Source organism: Pinus tabuliformis, chromosome X (genome assembly GCF_031772625.1).
Source record: "Pinus tabuliformis cultivar Carrire ecotype Pingquan chromosome X, CPIR1, whole genome shotgun sequence".
NCBI lineage: Eukaryota > Viridiplantae > Streptophyta > Pinopsida > Pinales > Pinaceae > Pinus > Pinus tabuliformis.
Window position 1 is genome coordinate 1,337,285,278 of NC_142308.1, and position 27,383 is coordinate 1,337,312,660.

Below are 27,383 nucleotides of genomic sequence, written 5' to 3' on the forward strand. Positions count from 1 at the left end.
ATCAACCTTCACAAACCCTTAACCCTTAAAAACCGAAAGTTACAGCAATTAATAGTTAGCAGATTTTTTCCCTTCACCGATTGTGCTAAACATAAATAATGTGATATAAATAGACAGATATAATTCTTTGTGAATCTAAAATTTTCTTCATTAATTGCATTCAATAGATCAAAAACACTGTAATTCAAAGAGAAGCAGTGATACAAATATACACAAATAATTCTTCAAAAATAGCCTTTATTATGCTTTAGATATTCAATTACAGTCCTTTCCAACCCTGCACACACAGCTGCATGGGCCTGCACACTCATCGACAAACTTACCAAGGTCTCCGCGCACATAGCTCCAGGAGCCTCCACCTTTGCCCAAGTACAAAATAGACAAAACAAACTCAAATCATGTACTTCTATCCATTGCTATTCCTATCTATGACTCTTCTATGACTCCTTTTTATATCCTTCTTCATTACAATACCATGGTTTGCGAACCATGTTCGAGTCTCAAAAAACCTTGATGCTTAACAAACTAAGGGGATTTGACATTCTAAAAGCCCACTTGACTCCTATCAACCTATGCTACTCTCGATCCGCTCCTCAAAATGTAGATACTTTACAATATTTGACAAAAAATTACAAAATTCGACCGAAGGGACCTTATCCTAGTAGGACCCCAACACAAAGTCGTGACTTGTCCTAAGACACACTGCTGGTGTTTCCTCAATATTTTCTTGCATAGTGATGAATTTTATCTTCAAGGCTTGAATATCTATTGTTCCCTGTGCAACGGCCTGATGAACTGCTTTGACAAATTTCTTTGTGGTTGTACCTTTGACTTCAAGTTCCACGGTTCTCTACATTTGTTGTAGAGCCTTTAACTTGATTTGGACTATATTTGATAGTTGGCTTGCCTCATCAGCCCATGGATGCATCCATGAGGATATAATGGAGGCCTTTTGATGCAGCTCATCAATTTGGGTCTAGATGAACTTTCCTTCCTGAAGCCTCGTGAACCTCTGCACAGGTGCTAAGGTCCATGTTGTTACCCTGATCTCATCAAACTGCAACTATTTTTCATGGATGTTTGGCTCAATATTCTACAAGTGTGGATCCCCCTGCAGCGACGTCCACATCTTCACCGTTTTCTCAACAAAATGGTTACAGTCCTTGACTGTAGCAACCACAGTGGTCATATCTTCTTTAATAGCAACCTCACACTACTCTCTAAAGTTCAGAGGAGTGGTTGGTTGTATCTTAAGTTGAAGTTCTAAAATCTACAACTATATCTCAAACCAGACCTTTCCTAGTTCCTCCTTAGATTCCTTCACCGCAGTAGCTAACTTCTTAATTTTTTATGTTGACGTCGCCTCTGGTGGAATTTGGAGCTCAAGGAGCTCTCTACATACTTGGTGAAGGGTGGTATCTAGATGTTGATTCTGCTATATTTCCTCATCACAGGCCTATAAGGCCTATGAGTTCTCTTCAAAAATATATTGATTTTTGTTGGGATGGGGTCGCCTAGGTCAATTTTGGGGTTAAAAGACCATGTTTTGATGTAAATTTTTGTGAAAAGATGTAAAGTCTCCGCAATTTGTGGATGTAGAGCATGTAGATAGTTAGAATTCAAAAGGGGCTTTAGCCCCTTATTTATGTAAATATGAGTTGGTTTTGAGATTCACCCATGGTTCGGGATTGTACGTAAAAAGCTATAAATAGGTGTGTCTAAGAGAGTCTAAGGAAGAGAGAGATGGAGATGGATGTTTATCTCTATGTCTGAGAAAAAGAGTAAGTAAGCAGCTGGTAGATAGAAGGTTAAAGGCTTCGTAGCTGAGTGTGCAGAGGCCTAGAGTAGAGTCCACAGCTAGGTGTGCGGACCCCTACAGCTAAGTGCACAAGGAAGTTTTGAGTTTGTAACATCATATTGAAGATTAATAAAAAGTTTGTTGAAGAAGTTCATGTGTTTATCTATTTACTTTTGTTATTTATGTTTACAATATATGTTGTGATGGAATAATGTCTTTATAAATACTGATGTATTGATGCGTGACTCTGTTGGATAAGTCTTGCTAAATATACGCAATGAATGCTAAGTATTTATGCAAAGATTATAATAAATTTTGTTATGTTTATTGAATACTTAAGTAGATCTATGTGAACTCAAATCTAGCATTGATTTATGGTGTGTGTAAGTGGATGATTCATCTGTTAAGGGTCGAAAAAAACCTATCGTATACCTTCACGAAGCTATAAAGGTCATTTAAGTGAAGTTGCAATATCGAGCCTTAGGGGCTTATAGATGTGCTCGAAGGAAAATCTAAGGCAATAAAACACATCACATTGATCTTTGGATGCGGAAAATTGGTTCCAGCATCCCCTCATACTGCTTTAGGTGATACTTCAGCTTGCACTACGCAGGTAGATGTTGAAAGGGCTAGTAGTGTAGGGTTTTATCTGGCACAATTAACTCTGAACCTAGGTCTGGACCCACTAAGCCAACAAATGGTTTTGTTGCCAGGACCAGAATCTACATAACGAGATGTGTGATGTCACATCACTCGAATCTGAGAAAGAAGTAAATTAAGAAGTGGTTGGATTGGAAGATTCATGAATTCACAGCACAAGAGAACAAGAATCTGTGCATGTCAAAGGAGCATTGGCTGGAAAAATACTTGTGCATAGAAATACATGAAATTTTCTTTTGCAGCTTCCTCATTGAATTATACGAGTGGATAGCTAAGTTATTAGAGAGCCAAGGAAGGTGGAGGCTAGATGGTCCAATAGTGTGGACTCAAGAGCTAGTGTTAAGTTTGGAATCTTCTAAAGACAAGATTGCATGCGTTGTTGACCACTGGCTCAATTGAATTATAGGAGGATTTGTTACAAAGTTTGTGGTTGATACCTTAGTCAACTATAGTGAAGTAGAGTGATGCTTCTTCAAGGTACCGCGAGGTAAGTATATGAGATATTTGAATACATGGATCAAGATTCTCTTCTGTGAGAAATGGGTTATGTCATTTCCTTGTTGTTTAGATCTAAGCGAAGTGGACGGATCTTCAGAAATCGAGAGAAAGCAGGCCCTGAGTATAGCCCATTGATTGGACCTCCTTCAAGCGACGGCGATGGAATGGCACAAGCCTCACCATAGAGTCTAGTCCAGCTGATAAGATAGGGTTTTCCACAGATACATTATATGTCCACTCCACCTCCACCTTCATCTCCATAGCATATAGCTTTGCCCACACCGCCGCCACCACCACCGCCGTTCAACATGTCAAACTCGATAAAGTTGTCGATTTTCAAGGGTATAGGGATTCAAGATAAAAATGAGTTATGGTTTGTTGTGAATGCTTTATGGATCGTGTAACAGATCACTGATGACAACATAAATAAGGTGCACTTAGTTACTGCTTTGCAGGATCGCACGCTGACATGGTATATTAAGTATTATGTTGATCATTCTTTAGGAATGTTAGCAAATACTAAGGATGCTTCAAACAAGGAGTTTAGTAAGCCTAAGTTTGACTCAAAATTAGTTGTTGTATTTAAGTAAATCACGATGAGGGCTGGTGAGACGCCTTGGGAGTTAGATCAAAGGCTGAAATGTGTGATCTGTGAAGCTAATATTCAGCTCACAGATGGTCAGCACTGCGAGTGGTTTATAGTCTTGCTTCTACCCCACCTAAGTAATTCTTTGTAATAACAAAAGATAGGAACTTAGGTGGAAGCCTTGGAAATTGTGATGATATTTCCGAGACACCTATTCAGGAGGCGAATTTTGGAGTCCGGTAGATTCACTCATAATTGCAGCACCTTTGCTTGGAATTGCAGATCTTGAAAAAAGAAAAGGAGGCTAGGCCAGAGGTGTGCGAGGAAGTCTAGTGCCTCAAGTGTAAGATCCAGGGGCATGATAAATACCACTTCCCTATATTCATAAATTATATTATAGGAGGGGTACCGATTCCCTTGAGGCAGGAAGCTCCAGTAGGACCAAGTGTGAGGCTCGCGCTATGGTGTGCTATTTGTCAGGTGGCTGGAAAACACGTAATGGATATTTCTCATTTGCTACAAAATTTACTTGAGACACCACAAAAATTGTTCTACAATTTCTACAAATTGGTGGGCCACGAGGAGTGCCACTATCGTAGTTACTAGATGATGATGGAAAGAACACCTACCTATAGAATGCAAGAAAATAATGGCCTACAGATCAGGGCTCCGAAGGAGCGCATGGGGATTATCAAGGAAGAGGATGAGGCCGAGGAGGAGGAGGAACTAATAGAGGTCGTAGTCAGGTTATTTGAAATAACTGTGGGACACCAGGACACTACGTGCGAGAGTGTCAGAATGTGACATGCCCGTCATTTCAATACTATAGCCAGTTTGGCCACACCATAGAATAATGCCCCATGCTAATAGATAAGATGTAGGAGAACAACGCTAGCCTCAACAACCTACATAAAACTTACAAATGATGAAGGCTGAGCCCTGTGAGGAAGATCCAAAGCTAAATATGTTGTTGAGAAGCGGAGTAACAACCGGAGATGATAAGGTAAAACAACCTAAATAAGATGGATGGATTCACAAGGCCCCAGAGAAGGAATTTTCTTTTGATCTGGTGCATGCGAAGGAAACATTTATGGAGGCCAAGAAAAGCTTCACTGGGGCATCTACTTCACGAAGTCTAAAAAAAGTACTAGAAACTAGTGCACCTAGAGAGGTTTATACCTCTGTACTTACCATGTTTTGGAAACCTACATGAAACTTCTACACAATAGCAAAGCTGTAAAAGGCTTGGAGGAATTAATAAACAAGTGTGCTGGTAAAGAAAACACTACTGATGGACACTGTGTAGTAAGAGAAACTGGCAAACATAAGGCAAGAACAAGGCACGAGATGAGGCTCACCATGTAGAGATGTGATTATGAGATGGACCAGGTTATTCTACATCTAGGGTTTGATGCTAATGTTTTTCCTAAACAAACGTGGGAGAGAATGGGGAGATCTACACTGTAGTGGTCCCTAATCTAGCTAAGGATGGTGAACCAACAGAAGATCATCCCTATGGGATGACTACATGGAGTAAGAGTGGATATAAAAGGCATGAGTACGCTGCTGATTTTGAAGTAATAGAAATTGTGGATGACAACAATCCATACCCCATGCTCCTTGGAATTGACTAGTCCATTGATATGAATGGAGTCATGCTTTTAAAGAAGATGACAATGTCGTTTGAGAGGAAATCACTTCAGGTTGTAGTACCATTAGACCCCGCAGAAGGACCACGCTATACTGAACCTATCCATGACTACGAAGAGAGTGATGATGATTTGAATCAGATCTACAAAATAACTGCACGAGATCAAGATTGGATTAACCCAACGGCTGATGGTGAGATTTCATGCAGCTGGGAAAGTTCATGTACCATATTTAGATGAAGAACTAGAGCATTGGAAGAATAGGTTTCATGAAGTATCTATGTTGCGCTACAACATGATGACTAAATCGTTGTTTTGTGTGTCATTAGAGGTAAGAAAATTTCCCTATTATGATGGTTTAACTAACACAGATAAGTTTTTGGATGCCTTTGAATGAGAATTCCTTTAGGATCATCGCTTCCAAGAACTGGATTTGGCATTGCGCGCTATGCCCATATGATGGTGGGGTATGCACAAAGACAACTTCGATGAATGGCGAGATTATAGAAGGATGATGAGGTTGTGATTTGGTCATCCTAAAATTCGACTGACTGAGAAGTACGATGGGAGAAATGATACGCATGATCATTTAGCAAAGTGGACTAAAATTTATGGAATGAAGCCGCAGCCTAAGTGGGTTCACATTTTTTGTAATACTTTGGATACAATCCCTATGAATTGGAACCTGGAAATGGAGCTCTGCCATGGAACCACGAAGTGGGATATATTAAGGGAAGGATTCTTAATGACCTTTAGTTTTGAAGATGGGTTCAAATGTATTGATGAAGCTCTGCAGGCGGTTAACGAAATTATCTTCAGAATTTCATAGGATCCTTTGGAGTTGGTTCAACCCAATTGGAGCACCAAGTTGCACCATGTGCTAGAATGCAATAATGTGACCACTGAGGGGGAGGACACAAATCTTAAAAACATCAATATTCTAGAGGCCGAAGGTCTTCACGAAGTTGAAGGCCTACAAATAGAGAACTCGAACATGGATGAGGCATTGAAAACCAAGAAAATAAGCATTGGCACAAGGCAAAGCTAAAATTTGTGAAGATCAGGGATTACTGGGATGATGCCACAGTGGATAAAGTTGCTGAGTTACTCCGCGAGTACCAAAATATTTTTCCTATCAAGTTTTCAGACGTGAAAAAAATGATCGGTGACTTGGGTGTGATGAAGATGACTTTGAAACCGAATGCGAAGCCTACTAAGCAGAGGTCGTATCACCTTAATCCAAAATACAAGGAAAAGCTTCAATTGGAGTTAGATAAGATGCCTAAGGCTGACATTATCAAACATGTGGAGGAATCTGAATGGGTGAGCCCAATGGTGGTTCAAGAGAAGAAACAAAAGGGGGAAATAAGGATTTTCATAGTTGTACGGAAACTTAATGATGTCTTCATCCATGATCCTTTTCCGACACTATTTACCAATGGGGTATTGTATAATATTGGAGGGTAGGAGGCCTACTCATATAGTGATGGATTTTCGAGGTACCATCAGATCAAGATTGCTCTAGAGGATAGGAGAAAAACAACCCTCGGGACTGAATGGGGTTATTTTTAGTACACTGTCATGCTGTTTGGACTCAAGAATGTGCCCACAATATTCTCTCGTGCAGTTATAGTAGCGTTTAAGGAGTTCATCCATGAGTTCTTGGAGGTGTATTTTGATGACTGGACAGTGTTCGACTTAGTAAAGTGCAATGTAGCAAGTATGCATCTAATGTTGGATACATGCCATAGATACCAGATCACGTTGAACCTGAAGAAGTGTCTATTTTGTGTCCCCTTTGGGATCATGCTAGGTCATGTGGTGTGAAAGAAATGGTTGACGGTGGAACTTGTCGAGATCATGCTGATAGTAAATTTGGAGACCCCAAAAAGTGTCAAATAGTTGCGCGCAATGCTCCGGCATAGAGGATATTATAGAATGTTCAACAAGGCTTTGTTGGAATTATTATACAAGTATTGTCCTTGATGGCAACTCTACAGGTCAACTCAGTTTTGATAAGAGGCTAACAAGAATATTCAAAGGCAATAGGGCAGTGGTACAGAGGATCAGGAAGATGGAACTAAGGTCTATTGATCAGAATAAAGAATTTGAAGGAAGAAGATGATGTAAGAGCAGTTTAATAGGTACACGCAGGTTCACTTAGTCTAAGCAACGTATACATGTAGGTACTCAGAACAAAAATAACGTATAACGTACACATGCACTCCCATAGAAGGCAAAGCATGTACATGTTGCAAACCATGGTTTTGGTCCAGGGTATTTGGTCCAAGGTAGCTTTGGACCATGATATTGACCCTAGGTATTTAGTCCGAGGTATTTGGTCCGTGGTATGTGATCCAAGGTATTGGTCCTAAGTGGATTCACTCCATGGTATCGAGAAAGGCCAAAAAGTATATAAAGATATGAGGATCATAAGGCTATATGTGCAAGTGAATAATATTCTATGGAATACTTCTATCTAAAGTATATTTTTTGTTGCAGGGTTATTTTTGGGACTAGATTCGAAATATTTATGTGCACCTTGAGTTCAATATGGGATCAGGATCATGAGACCTAAAGTGACTTATTCTTCAATGATCTGATATTGGTTGAGGCTAGATCTGATATTTTTCATCTGTTTTATTCATTATCTATCATGATCTAGGTTTCTTTGAAGTCTATAATTGCAGCAAAGTTCTGAGTCAATATTTGCAGATCTTTATGCAGGTTTGTCTCGGAAAAAGAGCGTATACATGTAGGTTTTGTTCTTTCAATTAGTGTACACAAAATAAAGGCTTGATGCTCAGAGATCACTAATCTATTAGATCAGTATTGCTGATTTATTGCTGCTACTATTCTACTGTTATCTGCCAATGAAGTCTCCTTAGATCTGAATGTAAATCTAAATGCATAAGGAGTTTGATATTTGATTGATTGTATAAGTGAGATGATGTGTTTTGTGTTGGCTGCCAGTGTAAATATTTGTAAGTTGACAGTAGATGTTCAGTACACTGTTGGTTGGTACAGTTTGTGATTCAGAGATTTTATGATTCAAAGTATTTAGAGGTATACACAGGTTCGGTTGAAGGAAGTAGTGTATACACGTAGGTTTTCTTCATTGAAGTAACGTATACAGTCTAACACATGATTTTTTTGAGGTTTTAGCTAGTTATGAATGTTGATACAGGCTTTTTGGTTTAGCACAGTGTTCTGCTGATAATGATCTGATTATTTCAGATTGACTACATGTTGGTTGATGAAGTTTGAGTTTCTAAATTTCTGATGGGTTATTGATGAGTCAAGGTCTTCATATGTTTCGATATCTTCCAGGAGCATTGAGTCTGAAAATTCATGAAATATGGTCCATGGTGGAAGAGTGGAGTTTTATGTAGGTTGGCACCTATGTACTAGTAAACATATTGGCTAGTACAAGAGATAGGGGGTTGTAGCTCCCTTCCAGTAGAAGCTAGAGAATGAGAGAAGGTTGTAACCTTCTGCAGGTAGAAGCCTGTGTACTAGTATGAGTCTACACTAGTACAAGATTGTAAACTGATTTATTTATTATTAAAAGAAGACATAGACAACAGCGGCAGGTGGTTTTCACCCACATTGGGTTTCGACCTTAAATATTGGTGTTCATGTGCGTTGCTTATGTGTAAGAGTTTATTATGTTTATACTGCACATGGTTACTGTTTAATGATTTATGAATTACTGTTGCACTAATTAAAGATCAACATATGATGAATTAAGTGAATCATAAGTTTACTACATAAACGTTGGTTGCCTTAAAGATAGTTGCATGTACACGCTAGTTTCCCTCTATGAAGTAGCGTATATAAATATGATTATGAAAAAGAAAAATTATTGACCTGATAATACTGATTCACCCCCCATCTCAGTACTATTTCCAACAATTCGTATCAGAGCAGGTCCTTCAGAAGAAGTTTGATCGCTTGAAGGAAGATCCATCAAGATGAATAATCATGAAAGCATGGGATCCATCAGACCACCAACCTTCGATGGGAGGAACTTTGTTTATTGGAAAGTAAGAACCACAACCTATCTACAATCTCTTGGAAGAGATGTCTGGGAAATTGTGGAAGGAAGATATAATTTTCCAACAGCAATTCCTACACACATGGCAGGTAAAAAGCAATATGAAACCAATGCCAAAGTTGTCAATAATTTATTGGGAAGCTTTTCACAATCAAAGTTTGTCAAAGTCATGCAGCTCAAATTAGCCAAAGAGATATGGGACAAAATCGTTCAGAGCTACAAAGGAGACTCTCAGGTAAAATGTGCTAAGCTTCAAACTCTCAGAATTCAACATGAAACTGTGAAGATGCATAGTGATGAGAGTATAACTAGTTACTTCTTACGTATAAATGAGGTTGTTAATTGTATGAAGAATATGGGTGAAGAAATAAAGGAAGTTACCTTAGTTGAGAAAATTTTGAGATCTTTTTCTGCTAAATTTGAATCAAAAGTCTCTCCCATAGAAGAAAAACGGGATCTATAGAACATCACTATGACATAGCTTCACAGAATCCTAACTTCTTTTGAGATGAGAAAAGGAGGTCCATTAGATATGAGAGAAGCTGCATTTAAAGCTTCAACAAAAGGAAAAGAAAAGGAAGAACATAATGAATCAAGAGACATTTCATAAGAAGAAGATGAGGTAAATTTTGTCAAGAAGCTTCAATGGGGTTCTGGAAGGTTCAAACGTAAGCTACCCTTCAAATGCTTTTCTTGTGGTAGAGTCGGTCATTATGCTACCAGATGTCCTCATAAAGATATATATGAAGAAGGAAAGGAATATGCAGAAGGGAATAGGAAACAAGTTGTGAATAGAAGTAGTTACTATGCCCATGAAGATAGTGATGGTTTATCTAATAGTGATGAAGATGAAACTGGACACGATTATAGACTTCCCATGGCTTATGATAGCGATGATTTTTGGTATAGTTTAGAAGAGGATAGTGATGGTTTATCTAATAGTGATTATTATAGACTTCTCATGGCTTATGACAATGATGATTTTTGGGATGCTTTAGAAGAGGAAAAATTTCATGAAAAAATATCTAAACACAAAATATGTTTAGAAGAAAATAATATTATCATAGATACCTTGACATACCAACTTGCTGAAAATGAAAAACACAATGAAAAACCAGAATGTGAAATTGTGGGTCTAAGAAAAGATCTTGAAAAAAAAATAAAATCTCAATCTTAGATTTGCTAAAGGATCAAAAACTTTAAATGAAATTATCAAAGTTCAATGTTCTCCTCTGATAAAGACAGGCATTGAATATACTAAAGAAGCACCTCAATCATAGAAGCCATCAACCTCCACCAAAAGCTATCTTGATGCAGCAAAGACCAGTGAACATTATGAAAATCATCAGCAAAGGCATAAAGATGATCACCAGGTAAATCATACACAATTTGCTCCAAGGATGAATATTAATAGAAGCCACAACGAACCTCAGGCAAATCATACTCAATTTTCTCCAAAGATGAATATCAATAGAAACTACAATCAACAGGTAATTAGATTCAATAGTCGCAGAAACTTCTTTCATGGGAACTGTTTTTCATGTCATAATTTTGGGCACAAAGATGCTCAATGTGTTTCTTACAAAACCATCATGACTAGAGAAGCACGAAATCAATGGAATGTAACAGGGATCAAGAGAAGTTCCTATAATAACTTTTCTCCTCTTAAAAATGAAATAGAATGCTCAATCTGTAACAACTTTGTTCATGAAGAATCTGAATGCAGGAGAAAATTTCGGCAAACACCACAAAAGGAGAAAATGCCATTAAATCCCAAGATATGGAGAAGGAAAGAATCTTAAACAGAAATATGTGGTATAGCCTTGTATGTAGAAGGACAAGAAAATTAGTGGTACATCGATAATGGATGCTCCAAACACATGATAGGTGACAAAGAGAAACTTCACTCGTATAATGCCTTAGAAAAGGAAAATAATATATCATTTGGAAATGACACTCCAACCATCATAAAAGGTAAAGGTTTTGTTTTCTTGAAAGAAAATGTTAAAGCTGGAAATCTTATGTATGTAGATGTTTTAAATCATAACCCATTGAGTATCAGTCAAATGTGTGATCAAGGAAATGAAGTGATGTTTTGATCAAATGGATGTGTTATTTGTGAGCTTGATACAGGAGAGACCGTGATCAAATGTACAAGAACTTTAAACAAATTATACATATTCAAAGGAGGAGAAAAATAGTGCTATCTAAGCAAAAATGATGAAAACTGGTTATGGCATAGAAGATTGGGACATCTAAGCTTTTCTCAAATAAGAAAAGAATTCAGACTCAAGGCTATTCATGATCTTCCAGATATGAGCATCCTAGAAAATACAATATGAAAACCATGTCAAATCAAAAACCAGGGTTCAAGTCATGGAGAAAGAAGGGTTAGATAGTAAGCCTCTTGAACTTATCCATACTGATTTATGTGGACCAATAAGGAAAAAGTCACCTTGTGGAGAATAATATTTTATTTTTTTCATTGAAGATTTTTCCAGAATGTGTTGGATATGTATTCTAAAGCATAAAGATGAAGCATTTGAAAAGTTCCAAACCTTCAAAACTTTGGTTGAAAATGAGTCAGATCAAAAAAACAAATGCCTCAGATCTGATCAAGGAGGGAAATTTATATCGTATGAATTCTTTGACTTTTGTGAACAACATGGAATAAAAAGGGACTTCTCCACTGCAAGAACGACTCAGTAAAATGGTGTAGTAGAAAGGATGAATAGAATAGTTCAACAAATGGCTCGAGCAATTCTAGATGAATCTAGAACTCCTACAACCTTCTCGGGTAAGACTCAAACTCCACATGAACTTTGGTATGGTAAGACTCCTACTATAAAATACTTCAAAAATTTTGGAAGCAAATGTTTTATCAAAAGGACTGATGGAAAACTTGGTAAGTTTGAACCCAAAGTAGATGAAGGTATTCTTCTTGGTTATTTTTCCAGAAGTAAAAGATATAAAGATTATAATAAAAGACTTGGGAAAATTGTTGAAAGCATTGATGTTGTAGTTGATGAAGCATGCAAAAATCCAAAGAAGATAAAATCAACAGAAGATTATGACAATGAGGAAGATGGGGATTACTTTCCCACATCAAGTCAAAATTATATTGAAGAAGATAATGGTAGAAGAAAAGACTCTGTCCAAGTATGTTCAGAAAAATCATCTAGAAACTCAAATTTTAGGGGAAAAGGAGGCTGGTGTACAGACAAGAAGAACTATTACAGGGACCTCAAGTTATCTAGCATTACTATCCTCCACCGAACCTCAAAATGTAAATGAATCATGCAAATATGAATATTGGGTCAAGGCCATGGATGAAGAACTTGAGAAAATTGAAAAGAATGATACTTGGGAATTAGTTCCTAGAGCTCATGATAAAACTATTATAGGAACTAAATGGATATTGAAGAACAAGCTGAATGAAAATGGAGAAGTAATTAGAAGCAAGGCCACACTTGTTTGTAAAGGGTATGCTCAGTAAGAAGGTATAGATTTTGAAGAAATTTTTGCACCTATTGCCAGACTTGAAACCATAAAGATGTTTCTCTCTCTTTTGAGTTTTCAGAAATTTAAAGTATACCAAATGAATGTAAAATCAACCTTCCTTAATGGAGTTTTAGAAGAAGAAGTTTATATTGAACAACCAGAAGGATTCATTCTTGGAAATTATGCAAAACTTGTATGCAAACTCAAAAAGGCTCCCTATGGTCTGAAATAGGCTCCAAGGGCCTGGTATTACCACCTTCACAAATATCTACACCAACAAAGTTTTAAAAAAGGTTCCATAGATATCAATTTATATACAAAGATTGAAAATGATAAATTGCTAATTATTATTGTTTATGTTGATGATATCATTTTTGGTAGCAATGAAGAATCCATGAGTCAGAATTTTGCTTCAGTAATGCAGCAAGAATTTGAATGTCCTTGCTTGGTGAACTTACCTATTTTCTTGGTCTACAAGTTCAACAAACTAAAGATGGTATTTTTCTTTCACAAACCAAATATCTCAAACAGATCTTGAAAAGGTACAAAATGGAAGATTCTAAACTTATATGTACCCCAATGGTAAGAGGATGTAGCCTCATCTCAAATGATGAATCAACAGAAGTACATCAACCAACTTACAGATCCATGATTGGTTGTCTACTTTATCTAACAGGTACACAACTTGACATCATGCATTTAGTAGGAATAGTTGGAAGATTCCAAGCAAACCCAAAGGAATCACACCTTCAGGCAGTCAAATTTTTTTTCAAATATGTTCAAGGAACTGAGGACTTTGGACTATTGTATTCTAGAGATGCAGATCTTACTCTTCATGCATATACAAATGCAGATTGGGCAGGAAGTGTTAATGATAGAAAAATCACTAGTGGTGGTGTATTCTATATGGGTTCCAGGTTAGTGTCTTGGTTCAGTAAGAAACAAAGTTCAATTTCTTTATCTACAGCTCAAGGAGAATATGTGGTTGTTGCATCTTGCTGCACACAACTACTTTGAATGATGCAAGCTTTGCAAGATATTTAGATCACATGTACTCCACCCATCTCCACTCTATGTGATAATACAAGTGCCATTAGTATTTCAAAGAATCTAGTCATGCACTCCAAGACCAAGCACATACCCATCAAGTACCATTTTCTATGAGAACAAGTGCTTGAACAAAATGTCAAATTGGAGTATATCCTCTCCAAAGAATATGTTTCCGATATATTCACTAAATCACTACCCAGAGAAACATTTGAATATCTCAGACAAAAGTTGGGAGTTGTTGCTTCATCATCCTACTATTAAATCTAGTTTTTCAGAGGAAGTTTACTACACACTGGTTTCATGAAGTATATGCATGGGTACACACAGGTTGGATTGGATGAAAGCACATATATGTTTTTCTAACAGAAAAACAGTGGTTCAGACTCTGTGCTCTGTCTGATTCTTTTATGACTACAATATGCTGATATACTTTGGTCATTAAATTATTATCTGCTAAAAGGGATGCTTTGAAGAATAAATTGCTAGAAATGCACAGGCAGCATAGGTTCAGGGGGAGTGTTAACATTCAATATTGTTGGCATTATGGTTGTTGAACTTAGCTATTTCTTATTTGCAATAGTCATGGTCTATATTTCAATGATTTCTATTGGTCATATGATGTAATTTCCCCAATATCCTTGGGATGGATGATGTAATAATTGTTTTTTTTCTGTCATGTATAAACTTTGGTATATCCCCACTTGGTTGGCAAAATGAGTCAAATATGGTGTGTCCCCACTTGGTTGGATGAATGAGTTAAATATGGTGTATCCCCACTTGGTTGGGTGACTGGTGTATATATGAGTTCGTGGTCATAGCGAGGTCATACTCACTTTTTTGAGCTATAGTGTCATGTTATTATATTGAATAATCTCTTTGTAGACTCGGCATGTACTCAAGGGGAGTATGGATAGCATCATGCAAAGGAAGAGAGTAGAGTGGTCTGCTCTTTTCCCTTGATGTTAAAGGGGGAGAGTATTTTGGTATTTTGGTGTTATATGGTTTCTCTAACAGTATTTACAGCTTACAGTAGTCAACACCATCATGGTTGCCTTCAAGTCCTAAGGGGGAGATTGTTGGAATTATGATACAAGTATTGTCCTTGATGGCAACTCTACGGGTCAACTCAGTTTTGGTAAGAGGCTAACAGTAATATTCAGAGGCAATAGGGCAGTGGTACAGAGGATCAGGAAGATGGAACTAAGGTCTATTGATCAGAATAAATAAGTTGAAGGAGGAAGATGATGTAAGAGCAGTTTAAGAGATACACATAGGTTCACTTAGTCCAACCAGCATATACATGTAGGTACTCATAGAAATAGCGTATAATGTGCACACACACTCCCACAGAAGGAAAAGCACATACATTTTGAAAACCATGGTTTTGGTTCAAGGTATTTGGTCCTACGTATCTTTGGACCATGATATTGACCCTAGGTATATAGTCCGAGGTATTCGGTCTGTGGTATTTGATCCAAGGTATTAGTCTTAAGTGGATTCTGTCCATGGTATTGAGAAAGGCCAAAAACTATATAAAGAAGAGAGGATCATAAGGTTGGATATGCAAGTGAATAAGATTCTAAGGAACACTTCTATCAGAACTATATTTTATGTTGCAAGGTTATGTTTGGGACTAGATCTAAGATATTTATGTGCACCTTGAGTTCAATATTGGATCAGGATCATGAGACCTGAAATGACTTATTCTTGAATGTTTTGATATTGGTTGAGGCTAGATTTAATGTTTTGCATCTATTTTATACGTTATCTATCATGATATGGGTTTGTTTAAAGTTTGGAAATGTAGCAAAGTTCTGAGTCAATATTTGTAGATCTGTACGTAGGTTCATCTCGGTAAAAGAGCGTATACAAGCAAGTTATGTTCTTTCAAGTAGAATATACAGAAGAGAGGCTTGATGTTCAGAGATGACTTATCTATCAGATCAGTATTTCTGATTTATTGCTACTTTTATTTCGTTGTTGTCTATCAATGATGTCTTCTTAGATTGGAATGTAAATCTGAATGCATAAGGAGGTTGATATTTGATTGATTTTATAAGTGAGAAGAAGTGTTTTCTATTCCCTACCTATGTAAAGTTATGTAAGTTGATAGTAGATGTTCAGTACACTGTTGGTTGGTATAGTTTGTGACTTAGAGATTTTATGATTCAAAATCTTTAGAGGTATACATAGGTTGGGCTGAAGGAAGTAGCGTATACACGTCGGTTTTCTTCATTGAAGTAGCATATATAGTCTGACACATGAATTTTTGAGGTTTTAGTTGGTTTTGAATATTGATAAAGGTCTTTGGGTTTAGCACAATGTTCTGATGACAGTGATCTAATTGTTTCAGATAAATTGAATGTTGGTTGACGAAGTTTGAGTTTCTAAATTTCTGATGGGTTATTGATGATTCAAGGTCTTCATATGTTTTGATACGTGCCAGGAGAATCCAGTCTGAAAATTCATGGAAGGTGGTCCCTGGTCGAAGAGTGGAGTTTTCTAGAGGCTGGCACCTATGTACTAGTGAAAATATTGGCTAGTACAAGAGCTAGGGGGTTGTAGCTCTCTTTTAGTAGAAGCTGTAGAATGAGAGAAGGTTGTAACCTTCTGTAAGTAGAAGCCTGCGTACTGGTATGAGTATTCACCAGTATAGGATTGTAAACATATTTTCTTATTATTAAAAGAATACAAACATGATAGTAGTAGGTGGTTTTCACCCACATTGGCTTTGCACCCACATTGGGTTTCCACCTTAAATCTTGGTGTTCACGTGTGTGCTTATGTGTGAGATTTTATTATGTTTATACTGCACATGGTTACTATTTAATGATTGATGAAGTACTAATGCACTGATTAAAGATAAACATATGATGAATTAACTGAATCATAAGTTTACTGCATAAATGTTGGTTGCCTTAAAGACAGTTGCGTGTACACGCTAGTTCCCCTCTATGAAGTAGCGCATATAAACCTGATAATACTAATTCACCCCCCATCTCAATATTATTCCCAATAGTCTTATGCTCAGACTACTACGCCCATTGAAAGACTACTAAAGAAGGACACTACATTCTGTTGGGATCAAGAATGTCAGAGCATTTTTGATGTATTGAAGGAGAAGATGGTCACCACGCTGATTTTTGTCTTCCCAGATTGGAAAAAGGAATTCCATCTACATGTCGATGCCTCGTGCATTCCATTTGGAGCAGTGCTGACACAGGTTGGTGAAGGAGAGATTGACCACCCTATAGCCTTCATGAGCAGGAAATTATTGCAGTCTGAGAAGAACTACTCAACAATAGAGTGTGAATGATTGACTATGGTGTACGCACTTCAAAATATCAGGCACTACTTGTTGAGCAAACATTTCAAAATGTACACATATTATTTTGCCTTGAAATACCTAGTCAATAAGCCTATGTTGGGGGGTAATATCTGCCGATGGTTGTTGCTATTCCAGGGGTATGGCTTTGAGGTGATTATGAAACTAGGTCAGTTGAATGTAGGACCTGACCATCTGTAGCAGATCAAGACAAGAGAGGAGACTACTAATTTGGAGGAAGGGTTTCCTGATGCACAACACTTCATGGTGCATATAGAAAATAACCACTTTGACGATATTATTCACCTTTTAACTATAGGAATGACAACAGAGGGGCATACGAGTTAACAGAAGAAGGAGCTAGTAGTGTGCGTGACGAATCTCTTAGTGATTGTAGGACAATTTTATATGATGGGTTCAGATGAGATATTGCAATGGTATGTGCCAGATTTTGAATGGATAACATCCTCACTAAAGCTCATGGAGGGGCTATTGGAGGAAATTATGTAGGAAAGCCAACATCGTAGAAGATCTTACGCATGGGCTTATGGTGGTCTACACTACATAAAGATTCTAAAGCATATTGTAGGGCATGCGATGCATGTCAACGAATAGGAAGACCAGCGCGGAGGGATGAGTTGCCACCGAATCCTCAATTATCATTGCAACCATTTGAAAAATGGTGAATCAATTTCGTTAGACCAATTAAGCCCCCAGAAAATAAGACAAGTGTGTGCTATATCATCACCATGACGGAGCATCTAACCAAATAGGTGGAGGCACATCTGGTGAAGGATTGTATAGGGATATAGCAGCGAAGTTCTTGTTTAAGTATGTGTTAACCAGATTTCGTTGCCAAAAAGTGTTGATGAGTGATCGGGGTACGCAATTGCTAAATGAAATGACCAGTGTGTTGGCTCAAGAGTTCTATGTTTATCATCAGAGGAACATCGTACCATCCTCAGGATAATGGAACAATTGAGGCCTTTAATAAGATCTTGTATAATGCAGTGAAGAAGATTTGTAATGAACAATGTAATGACTGGGATGTGCATGTACCTGTACTGCTATAGACATATAGGACTACTTGCAAAAATCTAATAGGTCAGACACCTTTTATATTGTTCTATGGCGTAGAAGCTGTAATGCCTATGGAATATATCATGCCTAGTCTACCCATAGCAGCTTTCATAGGTATGGCAGATCATGAAGCCTTGGAAGAATGGCTCATGCAACTAATGGAGCTTGAAGAAGACAGATTCTTAGCTAGATTCCATCAGAAAGTACATAAGGAATGTAAAAAATCCTAGCATGATCGACATATCAAGCTACGCACATTAAAGGTAAATGATATGGTCTTATTATTTGATAGAAAGTTCAACAAGTCTCTAGGGAAATTTCAGATGCACTTTCTTGGGCCATATGTTATCAAATAGATTACAAATGGAGGTGTGGCTCAGCTCGCAAAGCTGAATGGAGAACCTTTTTCAAGAAGGGTGAATGGAAGCCGATTGACGCCATATACAAGGGATCCAGCTCAATGACTATATGATGGCAGGACAATCTGAGTGCTCTAGGAAGTTGCAAGGGATCACAAGACTATAAAATACACTACCCGATGAGTTACAATATAAGAAACTGTGCAAAGGGAGTTGCGCTACAAATGGAGGTGTCACATATCATAGTAGGAAATTGACCATTGAAGTCACTCTTTATGATTTTAATGCCAGAATATTGTTAAGAGGAGAAGGATGGTCGCATTTAAGGCCAAAATCATTGAATATTTTCCACCAAAGCAACATTAATGATCGAATTTTAGGGGAACAGTCGGATTTGAATTCAACAACCCCTACAAATTATGCATGCCAGCCTAACAAAGAACACTTTCCACACTTATAGTTTTTGAGTTGTGTTGTCTATTTCTTATGAACTGCTCATTCTTTAAGGATTTGATTGTGAGCCTAACATTTTCCAATTTACTAGAGTTTAACCAGAAGTTTATCCTTGACACCATGTTAGCTCCAAGCCTTGATGATACTATGAGCATTGGGGGAGATGTGATGTCAGAAGGAGCTGCTCCATAGGTTGTGAGCATCGATGCTCTAGCTCCTATGCCTATGGTGTCGAGGTCTCCAAGGCTGAAGCATACCCCTGTTAGATAAACCCAAAATCTAATGAAGGATAAGCATAAGAAGAAGGTGTCGGTGTGCAAGTCACCTCGAAAAGATTTTGCAACTCAAAAGAAAAAGAAGTATAAGTGGCCCAAGAGGGACAGGGCACCGAGGACGGAGACATTGAGCGAGTGGAGCCCTTTACCAAGTTAACTGATTACATCCCTCAGTGCAAATTGAAGGAAAAGGTCACCAAGGACCTGGATTCTGACAAATTCGTCATCTCTATGCCTTGGTTGCTGGAGAAAGTTCCCTTTGAAGGTCCACACCTCATGCGCATCACCCTGCTGAAGATGGAAGATTGGGACCTAGTGGAACATGAGAGGTTCTTGCACCTAGAAACCACATATTAGATGAAGCGTGCTTACTACCCAGATTCGAGTGTCACTGAGTTAGAGATGGTGGAATGGATTTGCAAAGTAGAGAATTCCATGCTATTGAACCTATTGTGAGTGCCCCACTATCACCACACTACTATTAATACCACATGTGTGTGACAATTACTTACTCTCATGCATGATGGGTGCTTACAACTAGGAGGGTCTACACCCATCACTAACATGCTCGTCCATAGGATCACGCACCTGCTACATGAGGGCTTGAATCCAACCAAGGAGTTTGACAGAAAGGCAAGAGAAAAAGATATGGCAAACAACATGAAGAAGGAGTTTTCACTTGTGAAAGATCCATGTGTATATTCAATAACTTCTATCAATGACCCCACAGTGTAGATTTCCTTACAAATCTTGGCAAGAAAACTAATGAGAAAGTGTCGCGCGGATGAAGTTTCGGTCCCAATGGTATCGTTAGCAAAACAATGTGCAAAGGGTCTATAGTTTAACTGGTTGTGGTACCTATTCAGCAAATTCCTTTCAAATTGTCACGAGGACCAAGATGAGACCAAACCATTCGACTATGCGTTGCTGCTACTATCAATCGTGTTGGTCACATGGGAGCTGCCGGAGGATGACTAGTTCTCTCCACTGAAGGAAGGGTTGCTAGAGGCCAGATAGTTCATGTCCTTGTGGGCCATGAAGGACCCCACGTTGGTCAATGAAACAAGTATATTTTAGGTGTTGATGGAATCTAGACTCTGCATGCCCACCAACTAGTGCCCAAGGTTGTCCCCAAACCTTGTACAACCAATTGTCAACATCTTCCGCATTCAAATTTGACTTCCAACATGTTTATATTTAGGTGTGAAAGAACCCGCAACAGAAATGATACAATTTACAATACTTGGTCACAGGTCATGACATTTAAGAGGTAATCAAGCAGTGGCTAGCAGAGTGGCCCACCCCATCAGACTTGCATGTCGGAACCAGTAAGGTTATGTTCAGCTCGGCAGAAATGAAGAGGAAGGATGCAACAAAGTAGGCTGTGGAAAAGTTGGCCATGCAGTGAAGAAGGAAGCCACAAAGAATGATCAAATGGAAAAAGAGCACGGTGCAAAGGAGTAGCGCGACTCATATGGAAGCAGTAAGTCCCCTTTGCGTATGATAGAGGAGGAAGAACAATCTAAATAGGGTGGAAGAGGAGATGAGGGGAAGAGCACACCCTTTCAGCTAAGACAACATGGACAGGAGTAGTGGGAGGGTCCCTACAAGAAGAAAAAGTCGGACAAAACACAGTTGATCCCATGATCTTGAAAGAGGGCGATCTCAATGAGATCGATGAAAAATTATGCGATACTAAAACTAAAATGTTGCAAAAATTCGAGAAACATTACATGTGGACATTGGAGAGCATCCAAAAGGATCTACATAAGCTGTAGATCCAAACTAGTGGGATACAGGTGGGCACTGGTCAAGAGAGTGCCACACAAGTGAGCCTAGCATCGGGGATGAGTTAGGCTGTAGAATTGGTCAGGACATTGGACCTTCACATGGTTTCTCTACCATAAGGGTCCCTATGTGTGGATTCGATTGATGATCGAGTCATATTAAGTCCCCTTAAGGACATCACACTGAACATTATAACACTCCATAATGAATTTCTTCATGCGCTGCAGGCATGAGTAATAGAGGAATTGAGATCTCAGGAGCAGCTTACTCTCAATTTGATCGATGAGTATAGGGTGAATAATGAACAAATGTTTGTCAAGAAAATGTAGGCATTGAAGAAAAAAGAAACTATCCAAGCAAAGAGTTCTATGCTAGAGGCCACGATTGTAGAGGTGTATAGAATAGTGCCAGAGTTGCACATCCTAGAAAATACACAGCTGGAAACCAAAATCCAGAAATTAGCTGCAGGAGTGTGTGAGGGCAAGGCTAAATTTAGGTGAGTTCAATTCGAACTAAATGTAAATATCATAGAGATGCAGCCCAAACTATAGCCTACTACTCCGCCTAAAGTCAAAGAGCAGTGTTAAGCCGCCATCAAGGAAGGGATGGCCACTTTAGATGGAGTAGTCACTGACTGCATGACCCTGTTTGAACAGGCGATGGAGTTGGTAATGACTCTATAGGAAGACCCAAACCTACAAATCCTTAATACAGAGATTCATGAACTGCAAAAGTAGTACGACGAGGTTAGGGTGATGACATGCTCAATTTCTACAATGCAACACCTCGCCAAGGTGCAGGAGGGGAAGAAGCTCCTTGCAAAAGTAAAAGCATCTCAGAAGAAGGAGGTCATGTTTAAGGCTAGGTTGGGACCTTGGTTATAAGAGGCTTACCAGGTCTCAGCCAAGATTTAGTAGAAGCTGACGGGCTTGTAGTAGACATAGCAAAAGATCAAGATGGCCACGAAAGGACCAACTACAGAGCAACTTGTAGAAGAGTTTAAGCAAGCAGCTATGCAGAGCACTATTTAGGTTGTAGTTGTGAATCTAGAGCTAGGGGATCTTCGCAACAAGATCACCATGCTAGCTGAGTGGCTCAACAGAGAGTCAGGACCTTTGTTTTGGGGGCTTGTTGGGATGGGGTCCCCTAGGTCAGTTTTGGGGTTAAAAACCTAAGTTTTGATGTAAATATTGGTGAAAAGATGTGGAGGCTCTGCAATTTGTGGATGTGGAGTGCGTAGAGAGTTAGAAGTCAAAAGGGGTTTTAGCCCCTTATTTATGTAAATATGAGTTGGTTTTGAGATCCACCCATGGTCCGTCGACCATGGCATTGTATGTAAAAAGCTATAAATAGGTGTGTCTCAGAGAGTTTAAGAAAGAGAGAGATGGAGATGGATGCTTGTCTTTATTTTTTAGAAAAAGGGTAAGTAAGAAGTGCGTAGATAGAAGGGAAAAGGCTCCACAACTGAGTGTGCAAAGGCCTAGAGTAGATTCTGCAACTGAGTGTGCGGACCCCTGCAACTGAGTGCACAGGGCAGTTTTGAGTTTGTAACATCATATTGAAGATTAATAAAGAAGACTGTTGAAGAAGTTCATGTGTTTATCTGTTTACTTACGTTATTTATGTTTACGATATATGCTCTGATGGAATAATGTCTTTATGAAATAATGATGTATTGATGCATGACTCTTTTGGATAAGTCTTGCTAACTGTATGCAACACATGATAAGTATTTATGCAAATATTATAATACATTATGTTATGTCTATTGAATACTTAAGTATATTCGTGCTAACTCAGATCTAGGGTTGCCTTATGGTGTGTGAAAGTGGATGATTCATCTGTTAAGGATCCACAAAAACCTATCATATACCTTCGTGAAGGTCTAAAGGGAATTTAAGTGAAGTTGTAGTATCGAGCCTTAGGGGCTTATAGATGTGCGTGAAGGAAAATCTATGGCAATAAAACACATCACATTGATCTCTAGATGCAGAAATTTGGTTCCAGCATCCCACCATACTACTTCTGGTGAGACTTCATCCTATGCTACGTGGGTTGGTTCTGAAAGGGCCAGTAGTGTAGGGTTTTGTTTGGTGCAATTAACTCTGAACCTGGGTCAGGACTGACTAAGCCAACAATTGTTAGTTTTGACCTCATTGATAATCAACAACGATCATTTATCTTAGATACATAGCTCATCTAAAGTTCCATGGTGAAGCTCATGCAAAGTATGGATCAACAGTGCTACAAGATTGATACTTAGATTCTTCCAGAACTGTGCTCACTTTTGGTCTTCAGATGTTTCAAACTAGAGAGAGCCCCTGGTAGTGGTATTGCACATAGTCTGGATGTGATTTCAACTTGACTAACTCTCGACACCCTCACTTGATCTGCGCTTGCTTGTCCCACGCCTCCCTGGATCACCCCTATCTAGACTTGCAATTCCTTTCAGCCTTGCTATACTTTGTCCAATACATGGTGGTAATGGTGCTCGATGTGACCCCAGATAGTTTCAATGGTGGAGTGAACAAGCTTGCCTATCTCATCAAAGTCCCCCTCCATGAGAACTAGTGGTGTCATACTCACAAACTTATTAGACTTCTGCTACTCGCAAGGTCTTGTGGTACTTCGCTTTGTCCTCTTCCTGACCCTGAAGGGGGAATCCAAGTCTATGCCCCCATCCTCTTCACCATTAATTTCAACTTCAACATCGGTGTGCTCCACCTCAGGTTCTTTGAGGTCAATAGTGACCTATGAGCTTTTTGCAACTTTTTCCTTTGGCACTTCCTTCTCCTTTGTAGAAAAATTATCTTCATGATTCATTCTCTTTTGTAGAGGTCTTATTGTGCTATGTTGTAGTTTCCTTCTAAATTTCTTTTTGTTTTTGCGCTTCATTTTCTTTTATAGTAGACTTCTATGCTTCTTTCTCTTTGTATTTCTTGGCCAGTGTCGTAGTTGTTGTTTTTCCTGTTTCGATTTCTGCAACCTTACTTGTTCCTAAGCCTTCATCATATGGGGTGATCCATTCTCTTGGCCATTTGATGATGACCCCCATAATGTCATCCTCTATGATTAAATGTAGCAACTTATTCCATGGACATCCTTCTTTTCTCATATGGATAGATTGTGAAAATCTACCTTGAAATATACAATATTAATATATTGCGCATGTAAACTACATGACAATCATGACCATTGATTGATCACCATCCACAACTCTGACTCAATAAAGACACATAAGATATTTGTTTCCATGATGTAGTTAGGATCCTTTGTCAACCACAAAGAGGAAAATTTCGTAGCCTCGCGCAAGTTTGGATCTTGTGTTGGGAATTGGCTATCCTCAGGCATCCTCTATTCCACCATCACGATCAACAGAAGTAACCATTCATAGTGGAATGCCTTTCCATCCTCCTAGGCTTTGTAATAATCCTCTAGGAACTCATGACAGAGATACTTGTCCCAATTATATTGGACCCCTCTATTGCATTGTGTAGCAAGAGATACTACTAGTGCTGACACTTCATTAGTGTGAAACTTCTGCATTATTTATCCAGCCAAAATTTATGCAGCAAACAACATAGCTGCATCTGATATTGAGCTAATGGCATAGCCATGAGACTTCTTCACCTACTCGAAGTTACTCTTCATCTAATATGAAAGCTTCTTCTCCTACAATTTGCAAACAAAAGCATCTGCATGGTTCACATCATAATAGGGAAACAAGTTAATTCGAAGGACCAACATGTCATTAATTGGAATGGGCCCTCCCAGCTAAAGGAACTGATCATGAACCAACGCCAAAAATTGACACACACAAATAGTATTAATGACGTTGTGGCTAAAGTGTGGTACCCACAACATGTTGAGAAATCAATCACACTCAATGTCATTTGTCCACTTCATTGGCTAAAGCCGTGTAACACCCATCTCCTCATAGTAAACAGATTTCAAGTATTCTTTGGGTGCTAACTGTGGGAACTTCACATGATCAACTAGGTCACAGGCATCCATATTCAAAAATGGTACCGAGGCCAACAAATCACCCTCCACACCTACATCCTCCAGTAATAATGGTGTGAATACCTTGTATTTCACCGAGTGTGGGTCCTTAGTCACTTTGGCGATGGATTTCCTACAGGGTACATAATGTGGTAACCGCGTAATTGACGCTGTTTCCTCCGTTTCAATATTTTCAACCCCCATATTCAATTATTACTCATTCAAGTCTAGGGTTCCCATTGGTTTCTTTCTCTTATCCATCCTACCCTTTTTTCTAAACTTCGTTGGATTTTTGTGCGGTGATTTTCGCACTAACATTTCTTGTGGCTTATTTTTCTTCTTCTCTCCTACTGCAGAGGCAGTGAGTTTAAGCCTCGATGACCTAGGATCTATGGTAGGGATTGGTGGTGTTGCAATCATTCTATCCTAGAATAGTTCCTACTACCACTCAGGTAAATCTGCCTCAAACCCAAATCCTTGTTGAGAAAACTTCTTCTGTATCACTTGCTAATTGTCTCCAGACATGCAACAATCCTTTCATACAAACTAAGGTGAAAAAGATTAAGGAAATCTCTCTGGAAGAAAAGTGTTCGAATGTGGAGAGGAATGTTGTATTTATAACCCTTTATGAATTCAAATCCATCGGGTCCCTCCAGATCTCTGTCATTAATGCTCTCTTGGTGGCAAATTTCCAATGATATGCTCCTTAAATCCTCTTACCCCGTTCCCTTTAATGGAAAAGTATCCATCGAATCATTTGGAATGTTATTATTGTTTACATTTTAGCCAGGCTGTGTAGGACCCACCATGCTAGTGTAAATCCTTCTTTGCAACTCCCCTTTGTGCCTTTCTTCTAATGATCGTGCAGCCTATTCTCTTCCCAAATCTGTCCTTCTAGCAATGTAGTTTATAGTCTCGTACTTCCTTGCAACTGTCTAAAGTAATAAGACTGTCTTGCATCCATATAGTCATTGCATGGGGGTGGAATCACCCCTATACAACTTCAACTAACTCCCATTGATTTTTCCTAGAAGTAGCTCACTGTTAAGCTTCATGATTTGAACTGCACCTCCATCCGTGATTTCCTGGACGATGTATGGTCGCAACCAATACATCTAAAAATTTCTTGGAAACTTCGTAAACTTTCTATGATACATTAGTACTAAATCTCCATTTTTAAAGGTTTGTTTCTTAATGTGGCAATCATCCGGTGACTATTCCCTAGCCTTCTACACCTGCTGATGAAAACTTGCCAAGAAGCAATATTCTTTTAACTCAAGTATCTACGCGAGACGTTCATCCATAATATCCTAATCGGCCATCTCTATGATTGTAGAAATCCACAAACTAGGCACGATGTACTCCATTGGAATCGATGCCTCCTATCCATAAACCAACCTAAATGGTGTCTGTATAGTCAAATTCTTATAGGTAGTTCTATACACCCAAAGAACAATTGGTATGTACATCCCAATTGTTCCTATTTTCATTATAGATCTTTGTCAAAGAAATATCTAGGATTTTATTAAAAGATTCAAATGTACCATTTCCTTGAGGATGATACAACATGATTTTATAATGATACATCTAGAATTCTTCAAGTAAAGAAACATTTGTTTCATTCAAGAAATGTGAACCCCTATCGGTCATCACAATCTTAGGACAACCAAACCTAGACAAAATGTATTTAAATATAAACTTTGCAGTTGTAGCCACACTGAAATCATTCAATTTGCATCTCATCCCACTTGGTCAAGTATTTTGTCACCATGATGATGTATCGTGCTCCTATCTCCTTTCCTGGTGGCTGAATAGGGCTTGCAAAATCTATTGGCCATTTATTGAATGCCTTAGCGAGACTTGTGAGTTCATAGGAAATTCGTCACTTCATGATGACTTCTTGGTCCTCTGATAGAGATCGAATGCCCTTCAATATTCCTTAGAATCTTTGTGCACAGTAAGTTGCCATAACCCAACCCTAGGATCTTCTACACAGTTGGTCTTCCCGCATAATGCACAAGTTTTCTTATGCTCTTTTCCATGAGAATTATACGAATGGTTAGCTAAATTGGTTGATTTTAAACCTACTTTGAAGCTGGATAATCCTATTGTGTTGACTCCAGAGTTAGTGAAGCACCTAGAAGGATCAGAGAAGAAGGTCTTGAAGGTTATTTATTATTTGATCGATAATATTTTAGGTGGATTTATTACTAAGTTTGTGATTGATATGTCTGTCAATTACAATGAAGCTGAATGCTTGTTTTTCAAAGGATGAAGAGGTAAGTATCTAAAGTCTCTAAAA